The following is a 19355-nucleotide window of genomic DNA, read 5'->3' as shown; positions in this document are numbered from 1 at the left end:
AGGAGTAGTAGGCCACAAAGCCGCTTCTCATCACACATTGCAGGCTCCACAAATGCTTCTCATTGCACCCACTTAGTGCGTATTGTTATCCAGACAAGTGTTTCTCATCAAACACAAGGACAAATTGGATGCCCCAGATAGGTCAGTCTGTGCCTCAAACTGTCAACCATAATTAGCAATGAACTTCTAATCAGAAGATACAGTCCTTAAAGAAGACAAACATCCTAGGACCTGGGAGCTTGTTAAAACTGCCTTACATAAACAAGCTTAAGACCCCTGCCCAGATACAGACCTTACCCTTGGACCTTGCTCAGAAAGTTGACAAACCCACTATATGTTACTAACCAATAAGGGATAGGAGAGATAAGCAACTAACCAATAATTATTAGAGAGCATATGTAATCACATAGTTTGGAGTGTATAAATACTTTGTAATTCCTTGCTGTGAGGTGTTTGATTTGTGGATGCTTTCCACCTAGCACCCTGCACAGAATAAAGTAATATCTCTTTTCTAAAGCAATCTTTGGTTTCAAGAGCCTTTATTTCAGGTAACATTTTGTCTGGCAACCCAGGTGGGACACTGCTGTCCGGGACTCAGCCAACAATGAGACTTGAAGTCTGGCCTACTCTCCTTGCCACTAGGAATCACAAGTGAAACTTCAGTGGGCACTGGATGGTTTCTCTGGGGACTTTCCCTAGTGATTTCCTAGCAGGGCTTTGAGTACTTGACTCGAAGCAAGTTGAGATATTGCTCAATGAAAGGAATCCATAAGTAAGTTGTACTAGAAAAGTACATGTTGGTGGATAAAGGGTGGTTGCAGCTGCTGGGGGATCTCCTATGTTTGTATGGTGGTGACAGGAGCAGGTAGACACAAAGGGCAATGAGGAATGTAATGTCATCTTCTGTGGAAGCCATTTTAAGAACCTCCCCTCTGGGTTGTATACTGAAACACTGGCAAAAGTTTAGAGGTGGTCCATTAACTCAGAAAATGTTAGTTGTATATTGTAATCATTGGTGGCCAATGTATATATTGGATGATCAGGAAAAATAATCAAAGGATGGAACTTTGAAATATAATACAATATTGCAATTAATGTCGTTTTGTAGGTGGGAAGTGAAGAGGGATGAAATACCTTACGTTGATTTGTTCTTTACTCTTAGAAATTACTATACTAGTACAAAAGTGTGGATTAATGATATGAATGTATTGGCTTTGGAACATGGAAAATCAAAATTGTTAAAGTAATGCAGCTCAGCTTGTAGTATTGGAAATAGTATTGGAAACTGGTGTAAGTGTAAGCATGATGAGGAAGAAGAGGATGTTCAGTTGTTGGTGGCCTGTAAGGGGACCACTGGTCCCATGGTGGTCATCTGATGCCCAGGAAGAAAATGTGCAAGTGAGGGAAGAGAGAGAACCTGACAGGAAGTAGGGAGAGAATACAGGAGTGGAAGTTATAGTCTGGTAGCCTGTCATACTAGACGAGGAGAAGCTGTGCTGCAGGCCCCTTTAAGACAAGCGGTGGGATCCATTGCAGAGCCTGTGTGGGTAAAAGTTCCTTTCTCCACAGGGTACTTTAGAGCTTGGAAGAAAGTGACAGGCACCTACAGGGAAGATCTAGAGGGCAGATCAAGTGTTAGAGACTTATGGAAAATCATGATCTGGACTGATGTGGAGGTTGTTCTGAGTAATCTCTTTACATGTGAAGAGAGATAAATGATAATGGCAAAAGCCAAGGAAAAGCCAGAGAGACTACACATACAGGATGCACAGGAGTGGAAGGTGGAAGATCAGTTCCCCATTGTGAACCCTAACTGGGATCCAAATGATAGAGCACAAAGGTTACTTTTAAGAGAATACCAAAAATTGATGGTTCCAGACCCAAAAAATCTGGCAAAAATTTAGCAGGTGGTTCAGAAAAAAGATGAGACACCTCAACCTTTTATGAAAGATTGTATGAGACAGACAGAGAATACTCAGATCTAGATCCAGAAAAGGAAGAAAATGCTCTGTCTCTAACATATTTGTGGAACAATCTTGTACAGACATTAGAAAGAATTTGCAGAAGTACAAGGGGGAGGATGCAAGAACTATAAATATACTGCTAGAGGCAACTTGGAAAGTGTACAATAATAGAGAGGACGAGGAAAGAAAAAGGCAAGTGAAGGAGCAACTTAAAAGAGACAGATTCATAGCAGCAGCAATAAAGAAAGGAAATCAAGGAAGTATAAGGTGGAATGAGAATAGAGGAATTCAGAATCAGAGGGGGATAAATAGGGGTCCTTTTAGTCCCCTTGAAAAAGATCAGTGTGCAGTTTGCAAACAAAAGGAACACTGGAAGAGAGAGTGTCTGCAAATTAGATTGTGGATGACACTCCTTTAAATTAGTGAAAATGCTAAACTCACTAAATTGTTGACTTTGGATCAGGATTCCAACTGATGGGGACCAGGGGGTGACTTGGGAGTCTTCCCAACAGAAACCCTCATTACCTTGAAGTTGGAGAATGAAAAAATGAATTTTTTAGTCTATACTGGTGTGGCATGTTCAGTTTTAAATTCATGTAAAGGTAAATTGAGTAAACAAAGTGTATCCATTGTTGGCACCACAAGGAATGGAGAAGTCAAGCCATTCTTCCAACCTATTAAATGAGGATATGGATCCCAGAATTTGATGCATAAACTTTTGTACATACCTGATTGCCCTATGCCCTTATTGGGAAGAGACTTGTTAAGTAAATTGAATGGCCAAATCATGTTTGAAGGTAATCACATCCGTGTGCAGATACCTGAAGAAAAATTGCTGGAGGCACAAGGTTTTCTGTTACAGCAAAAGAAAACACAAAGATACCAGAAGAGGTTTTAGATGAGGCGAGACCCCTTGTATGGGCATCTGAAGTACCAGGTCAGTTGAAATTAGCTGTGTGAAGATTAAATTAAAGCCAGGAGCCCAATCTGTAAGATAAAACCAATACTCTATAAAATTGGAGGCAAGGAGAAGATTGAAACAAGTAACAGAAAACTTTATGAAATATGGACTATTAAGAGAGTGTGAATCTGAATGTAATACACCTATTCTCCTGGTAAAGAAACTTCACTCTAATGATTATCAGCTGGTCCAGGAGTTAAGAGCTGTTAATCAAATTGTTCAAGATGTGCATCTCGTAGTAGCCAATCCATATACCTTACTGACTACAACAAGGGAAATTGATCAGTCGTTTACTGTACTGGACTTTCTTGAGTATCCCACTAGAAGAAGAAAGTCAGAAACTTTCTGCCTTTGAGTGGGAAAGCCCTGCTACTAGTCAAAAAACACAATTATGTTGGAATGTTCTGCCACAGGGATTTACAAATAGCCCATTTATTTTCGAGAATCAGTTAGCAAAAGAACTGGAAACCTGGCAGAGAGAAAATGAAGGATGTGTCAATTTATTACAATATGTAGAAGACATTTTTTGAGTTCCCAGACAGAAACAGACTGTATGCAGTATACAATAGATCTTTTGAATTTTCTGGGAGCATCCGGATATGAAATGTCACAGAAGAAGGCTCAAATAATGCAAACCACTGCCCACTTACCTAGGTTTTACCTATCACCGAAGGAGAGCGGAGCCTGGGAGCAAAACGGAAAGAAGCGATTTGTCGACATCTAAACAGAACTTTGAATAGGACTTCTAAACAGGAGCTAAGTGCATTCCTCGGAATGGCCGGATGGTGTCGCCTGTGGATAATTAATTTTAAACTAACAGCCAAACCTCCACTTGAAGCTATAAAAGGACCTGGGGATCTCGTTGAATGGACTTCAGATTGTTACCGATTGCTCATTCAGTTAAAACATACATTAATGACAGCCCCGGCTCTCAGCTTACCCAACCTAGAAAAACCTTTCGAGCTGCTCGTTCATGAAAGACAACATATTGCGCTCAGAGTATTGACTCAAAAGACTGAATCTTCGAGGAGACTGGTAGGATATTTTTTTAAAAAACAAGTAAGTAAAGGTTGGCTTTCTTGTTTATGGGAAGTTTCAGCTACAATAATACTTATACAAGTGGCAAGAAAATTGACTTTGGTGCAGAAAAGTTCAAGTACCACATGCACTAACAACTGTGTTAGAGAAAAAAGGGGAGCATTGGTTGCCTCCCAGCAGAATGGTGAAATTTCAGGCAATACCGTTATAACAGGATGACACAGAGCTAAAAATCTCTGTGTTAAACCCTTCCACATTGTTACCTTTGCCAGGGGAAACATCTGTAACATGACTGACAACAGCTGAACAAATGTATTCTAGTAGGGCTGATTTGAAAGACATATCCATGAAGCCCATCGAAATGAACTTGTTTGTGGACGGGAGTATTTTTGTGAATCATGGAGAAAGAAAGGCAGGACATGCTGTGTAACAGAAAATGGAAAAAGGTAACAGAAATTGGAAACAGGTGCAGTACCACCTGGCACCTCTGCTCATAATTAAGAGCCTTGAAGGGAGCCTTGGAGATGTCAGCTGTTAAAACTGTCAGTATCTGGACTGATTCTAGATATGCTTTTGGAGTGATCCATGCACACAGAGCATTATGGAAATAAAGTGACCTTTTATCAGCACAAAGAACTCCCATAAAATATGGAGACCTGATAAGAAAATTATTGGAAACCATGAATTTTCCAAAACAAGTAGCCATCATGTAAGGCCCATCACATTGAAGATACTTTTGTAGCTGTGTGTTCTGCTGATTAAAGATACCAATTAAACTCAAACACCAGAGTGAAAAGAGTAGGTGTATTTTACTGGGATAATTAAATAATATAACAGAATAATACAAAAGACATACAGTAAGAAAAGACAGAATAGTATACTTAAAGGAAAAAAATAGGAAAATTCAGGGTAATGCATCAAATCATTACTACAAGAGTGAGAAAACCGTGATTAAGAAAGATCCCTCACCCCTTGCACACGTTCCCATCACCCAGACCCACAGTGGCTGGGCAGCCCCGGTTACAGTGAGGGTTTGCAGAGCCTGTCCCGGCAAGGGGGAAATCCTACGGGGTGTGGCCACCCATGGGTGAGGCTTCCAAAGTCGCTGTGAGGGGGTCCAGCCTTATATACCCAAAAATCAGTAAGCCAGAATAGCTGGCATCTTTGTTTTAAGCAGAAATATCTGGTTTCAGTCTCACATTAGGTTCCCCCCAGAGCCTGGCCAGGGTTCAGAGGAGAAGCTAAGGGAGTTTCTCTGCTTATCTGATGGGATTATGCACAAGGTCTCACATCAGGTCACAGTGCCAGACAATGGTCTCCATGACCCCATTATCTTATCCACACACAAAGAAAGATAGAGATACATTCAAAATAGCTGCATCTTCCATACATATTTCACTAATGATTACATACTGAATTAGCAGCTCCAGCTCAGGGCCTGTTGCTCAGGCTTCAATACTTGCAGTGTAACAGAATAGGTGGTTTGTTATAATTTAGTACAATACCTACTAGTACAATGGTTATCAGTTATAAAATATACAGGATTCATCTGTAGGTCAACTCTGGCTTGGGCCAGTTGTCCAAGCCTTAGCACTTCACTGTGGGAAATTGTAAAGCTGATATGGCCACAAAGCAAGCAGCAGAAGAAGAAATATTAGGCTTGTGACCTGAAAAGTATCAAAATCTGGGCCAGCCCCCACAGTATACAGAAAAAGATGACCAACTGATTAAAGTAACAAATGCACAAAAGGACAGGGATGGTTGGTGGGTGACTGAAGACCAGCTCATGATACTCCCTGAAAGTCTAATGAGAGAGCTGTTAGAAAAAAAATCACATAAAGAAACCCGTTGGGGAATGGAAGCATTGTTGGATAACATAAAAACCTATGCTCTAGGCATAGGAATGACAGGTATAGCAAAGAGCACCATTAACAAGTGTGAAATGTGGCAGAAAAACAATCTGAAAAATAAGCCCAGATCTTCACCAGGAAAAATAAAGACAGGAAATAGACCTGGAGATTATTGGAAGATAGATTTTTCCGAACTTCCCATGCAAAATGGGTATTGGTACTTGCTGGTATTAACTGATACTTTTTCAGGTTGGCATGAAGCTTTCCCTTGTTGCACCAGCCAGGCTCGAGAAGTGATTAAGGTACTGGTGAAAGACAAAATACCTACATTTGGAATATCCTCAGATAGAAGGCCTCATTTTGTAGCAAATTGAGTCCTTGGCAAGAATTTGGGGAATAAGATGGAATTTACTCACTCATTGGAGGCCACAATCAAGTGGATAAGTGGAAAGAATGAATCAAACCTCTAAAAGACAGATGAGTAAAATTTGTCAAGAATCTCAGTAAAAATCGCCAGAGACTCTCCCACTAGCATTATTAAGGGCAAGGATAACACCAAAATCAAAAGAGAAGGTTAGCCCATTTGAAATATTATATGAGTGACTATACCAGAGCTTGTCTCAAGAACCAGGAAATGAAGAAATTATTATTTCTTCAGATTATAAAAGAATATGTAATATCTTTGGGAAAAGTCCTATAATCTCTTAACAGGTATTTGCAACACAGGACACAGCAAATTAGACACAGTGGTCCACTCTTATCAATCAGGAGATTGGGTTTACCTGAAAACCTGTAATAATGAACCTCTGAAAGAAAGGTAGAAAGGACATTCCAAGTCCTTCTGAAACTTCGACTGCTGTGAAGCTGGATGAAGTTAAACCTTGGATCCACTACACATAGATCAAGAAGGGGCTTACACCTGACAGTTGGGAGGTACAACCACAAGAGAATAATCCTTTAAAACTGAAGATTCAGAGAAAGAGTGTATGAATTGCACTTGGGCCTCATTTGAATCATATTTTGAACTAGATTATGTGCATGTATATCTGTATTTAATACCTTTAATTGTGCTTGGCTTAGTAATAGTTTTTAGAAATTTTTTTAGTATGAACTCTTTAATTCTAGCGTGGATAATATGTACACATACTGGCATAAGTTGGATGGCATTAACCCATCAGGATCCCTGGAACCAGAATGTTCATTTCACTATGATTCAGAGGACAGTGACAGTGATAAATAAAACTGACTGTACTCATTTCCCTGAACGTTACAATAAAGGAATCTCCATTATGGAGGTACCTGTCTCATAATGTATCCTGAAATAATGTATGGATCAGGCCAGACAGCCCAAATTTAGATGTAAATTCTCAAGATTGGGGTGTGGAGACCCCAGCATTATCCAGATGTGAAATGCCTAAAAACAGAGAAGACACTAACAGCTGGGAATGTGTCTAGTGTGGCATTACCCACATTGTAGCTGGTTTATGCAATTGCATAAAAGGGTTAAGCCAACTGGATATTGGTCTACACCCCAAGGAACCGGATGGTATTGCCTATCTGGTCATGATGTATGAAAAACCTTACCTCCTAATTGGGCTGGAACATGTACCTTAAGTGGACTGGTTCCTAAAGTGACAGTTACCAAAAGATTAGGAAAAGATACATGGGTAAGATTCTACATGAAAGTCCACAATAGAAGTACCCCATTGGTAGAACAACCTACCAGTTACCATTCATTTGTGAGATTGTTTGTGATAAGTGATCAAGGGTAATTTGCAGATTAAACGGAGTTTTTAATAAAAGGAATGATCTTGCTGCAACAGATCTGAGAAAGTCCTGTCTGTCTGGCAAGGGAAAAAGGACTTAAGTGTGAGGTTGCAAGATGTACTGTCTCAAGGCAACTGTTAAACTGCAATCTTATATTACGACAACTGTTGAACTTTTGTCTTTGTTTAGTTTAGACCTTAGTGTAAAACAAATTAGTTTTGTAATTTACAACTTCACAGCTCCTTGTTAACAAATGCACAGCCCCCATTGTTATGTGACTGAAAGCCTAACTGTTTGCTCAAACCGACAAACCGACTTTGAAGCTAGCACCAGTCTTAAAGACGTTATAATAACAAAAAGACGCTGAGAGGCGTGCCGAAGATGTCAAAACTGACTTCCATGAGGATAAAAAGGCTGTGTTACTTGGAATTTGCGAGCCTTGGGTAGAGCTGCTACTCCCAGGCCGCCCAGCGTGCTGGTTTTGCTTTCCTACCTTAATAAATGTTTAGTGAATTTATTTCGGACTCTAGTAATTTTAATTCAACTATAACAGGTTCATACCTTGGTTAGAAGTTAGTGAACTGGAGAAAGCTATAGTAAATATATCAGGAGAAAAGGAGATTATTGAAAGCAAAACTATGGATGCAATTATGGCCTCAGAGGAAGAGGATTTCCAAATTAGCAACATTGCAATTCAGAATCAAATTGCCCTCGACATACTATTAGCAGCTCAAGGAGGTGTTTGCACAATAGAAAAAAAACAGTTATGTGTATACCTAGAACAATCAGGGTGGCCCACCACAGATCTTAAGGAGATCTAGAAACATACCAAAGTCTGCCATGAAATACAAAAACAGGATACCTCCTTAAGATTTCAAGAAGTATGGAATTGGCTACCTTCCTGATTCCTGGACTTGTCTCTATGGGTTAAGAAGATCCTAGTTATTATAGGAGTGATAACTGTAGTATTTGTGTACATTTATGTTTTATTACATAAATGTACGTAAATGTACATAAATTTGAAATTATGCATTTCATTTGTTAATCAGGCAAGAGTGGAACTTATTTAAAGGGAAATTACAAATAAGTTCCAAGGGGGGCAATTATCAACCTGAACAAGAGCCCTTATTCAGAGCTGCTTAAACTGTATGTACTTGCTACCCATGGGAAAGAGTGTATTGTTTCCCAGGAGTAGTAGGCCACAAAGCCGCTTCTCATCGCACATTGCAGGCCCCACAAATGCTTCTCATTTCACCCACTTAGTGCGTATTGTTATCCAGACAAGTGTTTCTCATCAAACACAAGGACAAATTGGATGCCCCAGATAGGTCAGTCTGTGCCTCAAACTGTCAACCATAATTAGCAATGAACTTCTAATCAGAAGATACAGTCCTTAAAGAAGACAAACATCCTGGGACCTGGGAGCTTGTTAAAACTGCCTTACATAAACAAGCTTAAGACCCCTGCCCAGATACAGACCTTACCCTTGGACCTTGCTCAGAAAGTTGACAAACCCACTATATGTTACTAACCAATAAGGGATAGGAGAGATAAGCAACTAACCAATAATTATTAGAGAGCATACGTAATCACATAGTTTGGAGTGTATAAATACTTTGTAATTCCTTGCTGTGAGGTGTTTGATTTGTGGATGCTTTCCACCTAGCACCCTGCACAGAATAAAGAAATACCTCTTTTCTAAAGCAATCTTTGGTTTCAAGAGCCTTTATTTCAGGTAACAGGGTTGGAGATCAAGGTTCCCTATTATTGCCTGTGGTCAGGAAAAACGCCAGGTGTCATGTCCCAACTGCTCAAGACAACGCTTCAGGTTCGCCAATTCCCAGGTCAGGGTTAAGGTGAAATGACACCATGGATTCTTCAGTTCACAAAACCCAACTTTTATTTGTTCACAACAGATGCTGGCATGGAACTTTGTCAGTAAGCTTTGCACCCTCTGCAACAAGCGGTAAACCTCATAGCATACACTGACAAATTGCAAACCATGCAACATACGCTGACAAGCAGCAGATCTTATAACATGCCCCAACAAGTGGCAGATATGCCCCAACAAGACTTGCCTTATACAGGGATGCAGAATGAGAGAAAAAAGGAGAGAAAGAGAAAAAGAGAGCAAGAGGGAGGGAGAGAGAAAGACAAAAAAGAAAGATTTCACCAGTCCTGGTTCCAGAGCTGGTCCAGCCAGCCTAGGGGTTCAGTTCCAGAATGATGCCACCACCCAGGGCTTTGGTTTGTGTCCTTTTATCATCCCTTGTCCCTCCTCTGGGTGGGCACTTGGACTCATTAGGCTGATTAGGCATCATGTGCAGTCTATGCTTCTTGAATTCTCCTTGCTTTGGTACATACGTAGTTTGTACATTAAGATTCTTCTGGAAATGGGGGTCTTTGGGGAGTTACTCCCCCCTCCCTGCAGGTATGACTGTTGTCTGACCTTTCCTCTTGGTGCATGTGTCATGAAAACACTTTCTCTGTTGGCTCTTTACAGATTTGCTCAAGATAGGGAAGTTCAGCTTCAGAAAAGTGTGGTCCCGCTTCTGCAGTACCCCCTCCTCTCACCACATCTTCCTGCCAATACCTGCACAGCCCTGGTGTTTCCATGGAAACCATTTCCTTTACTGAAGTTCTTTATCAGATGTGTGAGATATTAACTATGGTTTCATTGGACCATCACAGAAGGTTCTTGCCTCGTCCTCACTCATTAGGATGTAATCCTCCCCCATGACGGACACCCTCCACACATACTCGGTTTCAGTTTCTCAGGGGTCTCAGGAGTATTTTTCCTGTATCTTGGCCAATTCCATAAGAGAATAAGGGATGGTGTATGCAATGACTGGCTGAGCTCCCCTTTGACCGACATCCATAGTCTTGGTTTAAATTAAAGGTAATTCTGTCTTCCCCTCTCCCAAGGGAAATTATTTCCCTGATATGGTCTATGTCTTTAAGTGGATATGACCCTTTTGATTCTTTCCCCTTGTCAGAATCTGCATCCATATTTTCTATACTGCTTTGGGAGTGAATTTCATCTAATTGCTCCCTTAATATTTTCTCCCACTCCAAAGCCTCTGCCAAGGCAGTCTGCAGTCTCTGATTATTTGTTTGACAGTGAGCTGGTCAAAGAGGCTCTGTACCTCTTTTCCTAGTTGTTCTTGCAGAGCTTTAGCTAGGTCTTGCAGCAGTTTAATCGTTTCACTTTTTCTCTCTTGGTTTATGTGCCTATTTTGTTGGGCAGCGACCAAAGCAGCCCCCAATACTGCATAGACACGTTTCTCCTTTTCCCCATCTCAGCTTCCGCTCTTCAACTAAGATGCTGATTTTGTTGGCTACTGCCTTGGATTATGCAATTATTCTGGGCTCAAGCCATTCTGGGGAGAGAAGGCTGGGCATTGTAACCCCCTAACCTGTACTAAGGAGTATAATCCATGGCTAAGTGTCCCACAGAGACCACAGTAAACCCTACAAGTTTAGGGATCAGATCCCTTAATAAACCTCAGAGGACTATTCCACTAATCCTCCCCAGTATATGGCACTACTCAGAGAAGGGGTCATGCTAAGGACCCTGATCCCGTCAATTGTTTTAGCTCAAAAAAGGGTATCTTGTTCATGACACCAACTAATATTACATTCAAGGTGATTAATTAATTTGATAAACCTTGCATTCTAGTCATTCATCAAAGATTAGAGGGCCTAGGGGCGGCGGGACTGATCTCTTAATAGGTATGCCAATTATTGCCAGAGAGGGCCGTCTTGAACAACCCACTCTGATAGTCGAGATACCCTTGGACTAAATTAAGGTGACATTAACACTGAACAGTTGATCGAAAAATTTATTAATGGCAAAAGCTTATTTTAACAGAAGCCTATTAAACCTTTTTAAAGCTAATTAGACCTCAAAGCTTTATAAACAGTTTTCAACAGTGGATAGTAAACCCTGTTATTTTATAAAGGGCTGAATGGCCTGTAACATATAAAAGAGGGAAAGAGAGATAGAAAGATAGAAAAATAGAAGAGAGATCTGGATCATCACCCTGGGTTCCAGCAATGTCTTCTGGCCCAGTTCCTGACCTTGTTGGAGATGGTGGTGGGTGCACACGGTGCTATGGCTTGCTGTTCCTTAAATACGTTGGCTCATTTGCATACAAGGTGAGGAAAAGGGTGGGCTTTCCGGGACTTATTTACATGTGACGTAAGAAAGAGTTCAGTGTTCAGGTGCCAGTTGCCACCTCTTAATCACACCAGTCATGCCCCTTTGAGGACTTGTATGTCTCTCAAACATCTGTGCAGCTTATATAACTCTTGATCTTGCGAGGTGGGGGCTGGTCATGAGGAGTCTTTTGGGTGGTCAAGAAACCCCTTCCTCAAACTCTGTGAGTTGTCTTGCCTACCCTCTTGCACACCCCCTGCATCCCATGCCAATCAACCTCCCTCCCAGACACAATGTTTGAGACATTAACTCTTTCAGTCTCTCACATCTGCAATTTGGCTGGAGATATGCTGAGAAAATTATCTATCACTGCCACAAGAAGATGGCTGGAAAAGCTGAGCAAGTTTCTTCAAGCTCTAAAGTGAATTGGAAATTTGCAGTCTTTCTTAGTGGTTTTGGGGAGCCTCATCAACATTTTGAGCTTTGATTTCATTCTCTTGGTATGTCAATAGATGTAGCAATATATATGACAATGATTTTTTAAAGTTTCATCCGACATAACTTTTTTAAGTTTTGTTTAAGGGAATTTGGGAACTTAAAAACAATGTGATTTTCTCATTTGTCTAATATGTGGACAGTATTTGGATATTAGTATAGGTCAATGTATACATATTACAAACTCATTGCAAGCTCTGTCCTCTGCACAACCTAGTGAATGTATTCCTATGCAAGCAGCTTAGCTTCTCTGGAACAGGGTCTTGAAAAATGGGAGTAATGACTAGCAGCAATTGTTTATGTTTATTTCCCTTCTTTGAAGAAATTGAGTGATTGCCAGTAATGAAAGGCAGATCTTTGGTTAACACACACTTGCTGTAAATTACTATGGTCTTTTCTCACTTTCCCACCTTGAAGGAACTGAGCTTCTGGATAGCTCACATGAAATTAAACTGCTACTGCTGCTGTTTTCTGTCTCCTACCACCTAACTCTTCATTATTTGCTGGAGGGTCTTGACCTGTCATATGAAGATTACAGCTCTATAGAAACGAGCTAAGAGTCATTGTGATGATTAAAATCACACTCACAAGCATCTGAAATGTTTGTTTCTTTCACTGAACTATACAAATTTTAAAACATCCCTACACACACACACATATGTAAATATTTCAGGCAGGTGTAGTAATTTTAGATCAATTATCACTTCCCATTATAACAAGCCTTAGAACTGCCAAACAAAATCATTACAGCTTTGCTTTTACAAGCCATATGTCTCTCTCCTGATGCTGGCTATTTTGTCTATCCAGGATTTGAAATTCTGACAGAATTCTGGCAACCACTCTATTTAGAAAGTTTAAGTTTGAAATATAACAGGAAATTTTGTGAAGAGTCTTTCATGGGTCACAACAATCCCATACAATGCTATGGGAAAAGTAGCTGGGAAGCTGCCCAGCAGAAAAGGACCTGGGGGTGTTGGTCAGCAGTCGGCTAAATATGAGCTGGCAGTGTGCCCAGGTGGCCAAGGAAGCCAATAGTGTCCTGTCTTGTATTAGCAATAGTGTGGCCAGCAGGGACAGGGAAGTGATCATCCCATACACTCAACACTGGGGAGGCTGCACCTGTGTCCAGTTTTGGGCTCCTCACTACAAGAAAGACATGGAGGTGCTGGAGTGTCTCCAAAGAAGGGCAGCGAAGCTGGTGAAGGGTCTAGAGCACAAGTCCTGTGAGAACCAGCTGAGGTAAAGGGAGTTGTTTAGTCTGGAGAAAAGCAAGCTGAAGGGAGACCTTATTGCTCTGGTGGATGTCTGTCTCTTCTCCCAAGTAACAAATGACAGGACAAGTTGAAACAGCCTCAAATTTCTCCGGGAGAGGTTTAGAATGGAAATTAGGAAACGATTACTCATTGAAAGGGTTGTCAAGCACCTGAACAAGCTGTCCAGGGAAGCTTGTTGAGACACTATCCCTGGAGGTATTTAAAAGACATGCAGATGTGACACTTAGGGATGTGGTTTTGTGGTGGACTTGGTAGCATTAGGTTTACAGTTGGAGATCACAAACTTTAAGGTCTTTTCCAACTTAAATGATTCTATGATTTTATGATTTAAGGTTTGTTACTTGTTCTGTGTTCTTAAATATCCCCTTTTACAATCTTTAGAGCTGTGAAGGAGAAATGCACCCTAGTGTAACTCAAATGTTCTGGAGATTCAGTATTTACTTGATGCTAAAAAACACAGGAGTATGTCATTTTCCTTTAGGACTTGTCCAAAGAGAGTCTGGCAAAATGTCAGACTATTAGTTCAAGTACAGAGGTCAGTGCAATGAATTTTCAGATTCCGAGTTGATTGATGACCCAAATGGGTGATATTGGTCTTGTGCAACAGTATGTCTCTTTTTCCATTTTTTTAATTACCATGAGATTTGTAATGTTTATACTGTGCACTGAAGGAGGCAAAGATCTTGAGGAGACAAAAGTAGGCAACCATGAAGTCACAGACTACACCAAACTGTGCAGAGAGCTAAATTGATCCCATTTATTTTATGTCTTTGAAACTTCTGCAGGGCAGGGGGGTGGGGAAGATATTTCATTTACCTGCACCTCAGTTTATGAAAGCACTAATAAGTAGTTTTTAAATGGTTTGAGGGCCTGGGAGTGTTAGTAATTTTGCTGGAATCTCTTCCTTTATATAGTTTCTCCAAACATTGAAAACAAGATCAAACATGTGAACAGTCTATGGGTTATTCTCATCCCAAATGTTTGGTTTGCTTTTCCTTTTTTTACAGTATGTTAACTTACAGGGAACAAGGAAGATCACAGGAGTTGAAATGGAATATACGGACTTCCGCTTCTGCCTACCTGCATTATGTCCATCCTATGTTGGCAACAATCATGAAGTGTTAGCTTTATAATGCAGTTATGCGGAACATATATAGTGGTTTCTCTTCTTTTCACAGAAGACAAAAAATGCTTCCCTTAACAGTCTTGTTGTTTGGAACTACAGACTGTTTGGAAATAAAGACTGACAGATTTTTCTCATCCTATAAATACACATCCAAGTTTCTGCTAAGACCTTGTGGTTGAATAATGTAGGATATAGGCCTCTACTGTAAATGTATAGCAAAGCTGTCAGGGGTGGGGTTGATTGAGTTTATAAGACTCCAGTTTGCAAACTGAACAATTTAGCACTTTTCCTTAGTGCCAATTTAATGCTTAAGAAAAGAAAAATATTTAGGCTTAACCAGTTTACAACCAAGCCATTGCTGCCCCCAGGTGTCCAGCAGTCACTGACACATGAGCTGGGATGCAACTATAGGATCTTTAACAGGCAGAGATGGAACATGTAATCTGGTAGTGAGATAACATGAGTATCTGAGCTTCATTCTTATTTCCAAGTCACAAAAATCAGCAGAACCTTTCCACTGAGTTAGCTCTAGGGGATGAATAGTCGTTATTTAACCTACTCCCGCAGTTCTATTTAAGTGATCTGAGTTGCTGACCGCTTCCAGTCTTTAAATAGGTAGAGCAACTAGTAACAGTGTCTTCAAGTATCGCCTGTATACAAAATCTCAATTAGTTTTCATAATGAACCTGAAAAGGCTGCTTTGTTCCATTGTTTGGATTATTCAGGGCAAAGGACCAGCTTAGATGCTAAAATTTTGACTCATTTTTAGTTCCTTTTAATCCATTATTCAGTTTACAACTTTCTATGTAAATTCTGAGAAAATTCATTCAGAATTCAGTTCATAAGTGCTAAACATTTGCGGAAGATATGACAAATTCCATATATTTAACACAGAACTTGAATCTCAACCTTATAAACAAAACTGAACTCAATCAAAGCTCCGTGTCTTTGTAATGGATTATGCCCAAAGTCCAGATTTTTTTTCCTGCATGGTATTCAACAAGGAAAGACAATTGTTTAAAAACATTATAGGGCTTCAGTGTTTCATAAAACCCTAAATCCTAACATGGGTCTGCACCCAAAACTCACTCAGTGGGATACCGCTTACATCATGAAAGCTAAAATCTGAAAACTCATAGTAGATCAAAAATTTCCATCTCTCATTGGAAACAAAATACAGGAACACATCAAAAGATTATTAATAAATAGACCGACTTTATATATATCACTAAAAATCCTAAAATATGTCATAGAAGGGAAATTCCCCCTGAAGTGGATATTAAGCTAATCCATCTAGGCAGGTTTTCTAAATGTTCAGCCAGTCTTGGAAAATATTATAGGCAACTACCACTGGAGTATTTTCTTAGCTAAAAGTAAATGTTTCTAGTTCAGTCAGATTGCTACTACTTACAAGTAAGTTTATCGGCATTTAAAATTTTAATTAATATGAAGGTCATCCTAGTCATGAAAGATGGCAAATGAGTGTGTAGGTAAACAGAAGTGCTTCTCCTCTTTGTCTCATGTAAGGATCTATGAAATGGTTTGTCCTGCAGAAATACTCATATTAAGAAATATGATTATAAGACATCTTTTATACTTAATGTGAAGCTTTAGACTCCTTGAAAAATAAAATTCACTGAGACCCTTCGAGGGCAGAAAAGCAAACAGCTTTGGTCCTCCAGAAAAACATCTTGGTTGAGCATATTTTTAAATGAAGGAACTTCTAGTATCAGTAAAATCAAATTATGTAATGTGCAGAAAGTTGATTTGTGGTGTGGATTCTTCTCTTTCTTTGCATTTTTGCTTGCAGAATCAAGGGAGTTCAGTCATTCAATTAATTTCATAAAAATCTGTCATTCTTTGTCCTTTGTCATTCCTCCTTTAAGCTAAAAGTGTTGGTAATAGTTGGTAGATTCATAGGTACTACAAGTTTTAGAACAACACAGATGTGTTAATAGTACAGAAAGATTTTTCTTACCCATCTTGTTTTTATCTTTCAGTTTAATTCAGTATCTAATAAACAGGTATGAACATGGTTATGCTATCATGGTTAATAGAAGAAGCAAAAATTATTGTTAAAAACAGGGATAATTGCACTTTATTTATAGATAGCAGATAAATATCTTTAGGCCATGTTTACTTCTGTCAGAACAATCATTGCATCACCCTGGTTACACAAGGACTACATTTATACACTTGGCACTCAAGTTACTGAAGAAATTTGAATACCTGTGAAATGCAGATCTTAAGAACATTATGACTTGTTGTGGTAAGGCATTAGCTGTCTTTTTCTACCTCCCAAGCCACAGACATGTGGCACTCGGATCACAGCTAACCCTTGCAGGAGGTTAAAACCTTCGCGGGAACAAAAGCACAGACACCAATACGATGGTTGCTGCTTGTTCAACTTATTAACTGCGCAATTGCTTTATATAAGCTCCTTAAAGGGACCCACCTTAAGCATGGCAGTGTTTTGGTAACATTCTTCTTTGGCATGATTGATTGATTCTCTATTTTTCCCGTACATCCCGAGGTTTTCTGAGCGCCTCTCCCTACACTTCCCCCTCCCCATGCTATATAGCTATATTTGTAATAATTGAAGTGCTTGTTGTTCTATTTCTTCATACGTAGGGTTTTTTACTCCATTCCCTTTTTCCTTTGCTTTCTCTTCATTCTTTTCCTGTATTCACCACAGCTGCTGCATGCTTCTCTGTAGTGCTTGCCCATACGTTGGGTCTGGGCGGGATGGTTTGTCTAGCGAAAGATCCAAGTAGCCAAAAGCCACAGAAAATCTGCAAAAACTTTTAAGAAGAAATGGTTATTTCAGGTTTTATACATTGTGCAGGTATCCATTTAATTAAGCCATCTTTTTCCACTGCTGCGTACCCACGCCCAAACACTCTCAGCGACCAGCCTGATTCCCATGCTCCCGGTTCCATTATCTGAACCAAAGAATGTGGTTTTTTGCCTGGGTTGGCATAAAGTGTTTCCACAGGGGACATGTGGACTCATTGCCTCTAACAAAATCATTTAAAGCATAAAGGGCACGGGACAAAAGAGTCTGCTGTCGGTGTATGGATATGTCCCCTTATGACCTTCCCCCTCCCCAAGCTGTTGTAGTTTTTCTTTTAGGGTGCGATGCGCACGTTCCACTATTGCTTGCGCTTTTGCCCTTCATGATTGGTACCGGCATGGTGTCCATGCGCTTCCTCCTGCTGGGCAAACATCTTGCTTTCAACAGTACAGCTTTCTTATCTTTTGCTACACACACTGTTTGTCAGCCCCTTGGCTTTGCAGGTGTTCTTCACAACAGGTACAGCCTGTTGCTACAGTGATGCCACTTGGTCTGGATCGCTCATAATATGTCTGTTGGTGTTTTTTTAACCAGTTCACGAATCCCTCTTTTGGTTTTGAGCAATCTACACTCCTTTTATTGTTCAGTCCATCATTTTCATAAAACACTTCCCCACACAGCTATAACATCACGAAAAGATTACAATGACAATTAAAACAGTTATTCCATACAAAACCAAATTCTTTACCCATCTAGTAATTGGTAACCTTTTAGATGAATCATTATTAAATATTCTTTCTTCTTTGAGATGTAAACCTATCATGTAAGCATCACTACAAAACCAAGTGTCATTTACTGGTACTGCTGAAGGAGTCATGTTTTGCCATCCTAGCCTATATACATCCCCAGGCCTCATCTTGCATGCTATGCCCAGCTACTGGGGAAGAGAGCCTCTCAGCTCTAACTCCAATCAAACAGGTCTGAGATGGGTCGGCAGCAGCTGCTAAGCCCAGGGAAAATGTCTGCTGTCCTGATTGATTTTTCACTGCCACCTTGGCACAACTCAGCAGTTTCTTATCTATCTTAAGAGGCCTGTTCTTCATCAAAGCTTAGCTGTTTGTCAGAGGCTGTGTAAGGCTGATGCCTCCCAGATCTCATCTTTCTCTGTTTTGCAGCAGCACCTGCAAGACTTATTTGGGAGCTGTTATAAATTAAGGGCTTAGATAAACTTCAAACACACAGCATATTTAGAATAGTTCCACAGAAGGCTAAAACAATACAGCAGTTACAATCACTAGTTAAAAAGAGTAGGCTAATTTCATTACCCAGAGTTAAGGCATATAACTAAATACCACAAAAATAAACAGTAAGGAAAATACAGAGTAGCACACTTAATTAATAGAAGTAATAACATTCAGATCTGCAATTGCTAGGGAACCCTAGATGCAGCAAGAATGTAGAGAACCTTTCCTTACAAACTGGAAATCCTACGCGATGTGTCCATCCGTAGGTGAGGCATCCAAAGTCGCTGCAAACAGGTTCAGCCTCTAAATCAACAGGCCAAAATAACTGGCATATTTCTTAGAGCGGAAACATCTGATTCCATCCTCCTGTTGGGTTCCACCCCGAGACTGGCCAGCGCTCAAGGGGGCAAACCAAGGGAGTTTCTAGAAATGTTAAACACTTAAGCTCTTAATTCTTAATATTGCTAAACAAAGAAAGTTGAATACACACATTCTTACAGCATTTCATCCTTATTAATAACTACATTTCATCTGAACTACATCTTTCACTAGTGACTGGTAAGCCTAGATATCTCATTAAGGAGCTGCAACTACTGTTAGCATTTTCTCTTAAAAGAATTGGCAACTGTAGTGTAGTTTGTTCTGTTGCAGTAGCAAACATTACCCAGACATTCTGCTTAAAT

General features: G+C 40.0%; 1 long non-coding RNA gene across 1 annotated transcript; it reads right to left on the bottom strand.

Moving 5' to 3' along the window:
• Positions 1-3007: 3007 nt before the first annotated feature.
• On the bottom strand, positions 3008-17557 carry LOC113490109. The gene is made up of 3 exons (XR_003400150.1): positions 17437-17557; positions 3752-3756; positions 3008-3018 (listed from the first exon to the last, which is right to left on the bottom strand). It is a non-coding gene; the product is annotated as an uncharacterized LOC113490109 (long non-coding RNA).
• Positions 17558-19355: the final 1798 nt, after the last annotated feature.

This window comes from Athene cunicularia (genome assembly GCF_003259725.1).
Source record: "Athene cunicularia isolate RWA chromosome Z unlocalized genomic scaffold, athCun1 chrZ_part2, whole genome shotgun sequence".
Classification (NCBI taxonomy): domain Eukaryota; kingdom Metazoa; phylum Chordata; class Aves; order Strigiformes; family Strigidae; genus Athene; species Athene cunicularia.
Note: the sequence above shows the minus strand (reverse complement) of the source record. Positions and strands in the feature narration are given on the sequence as shown.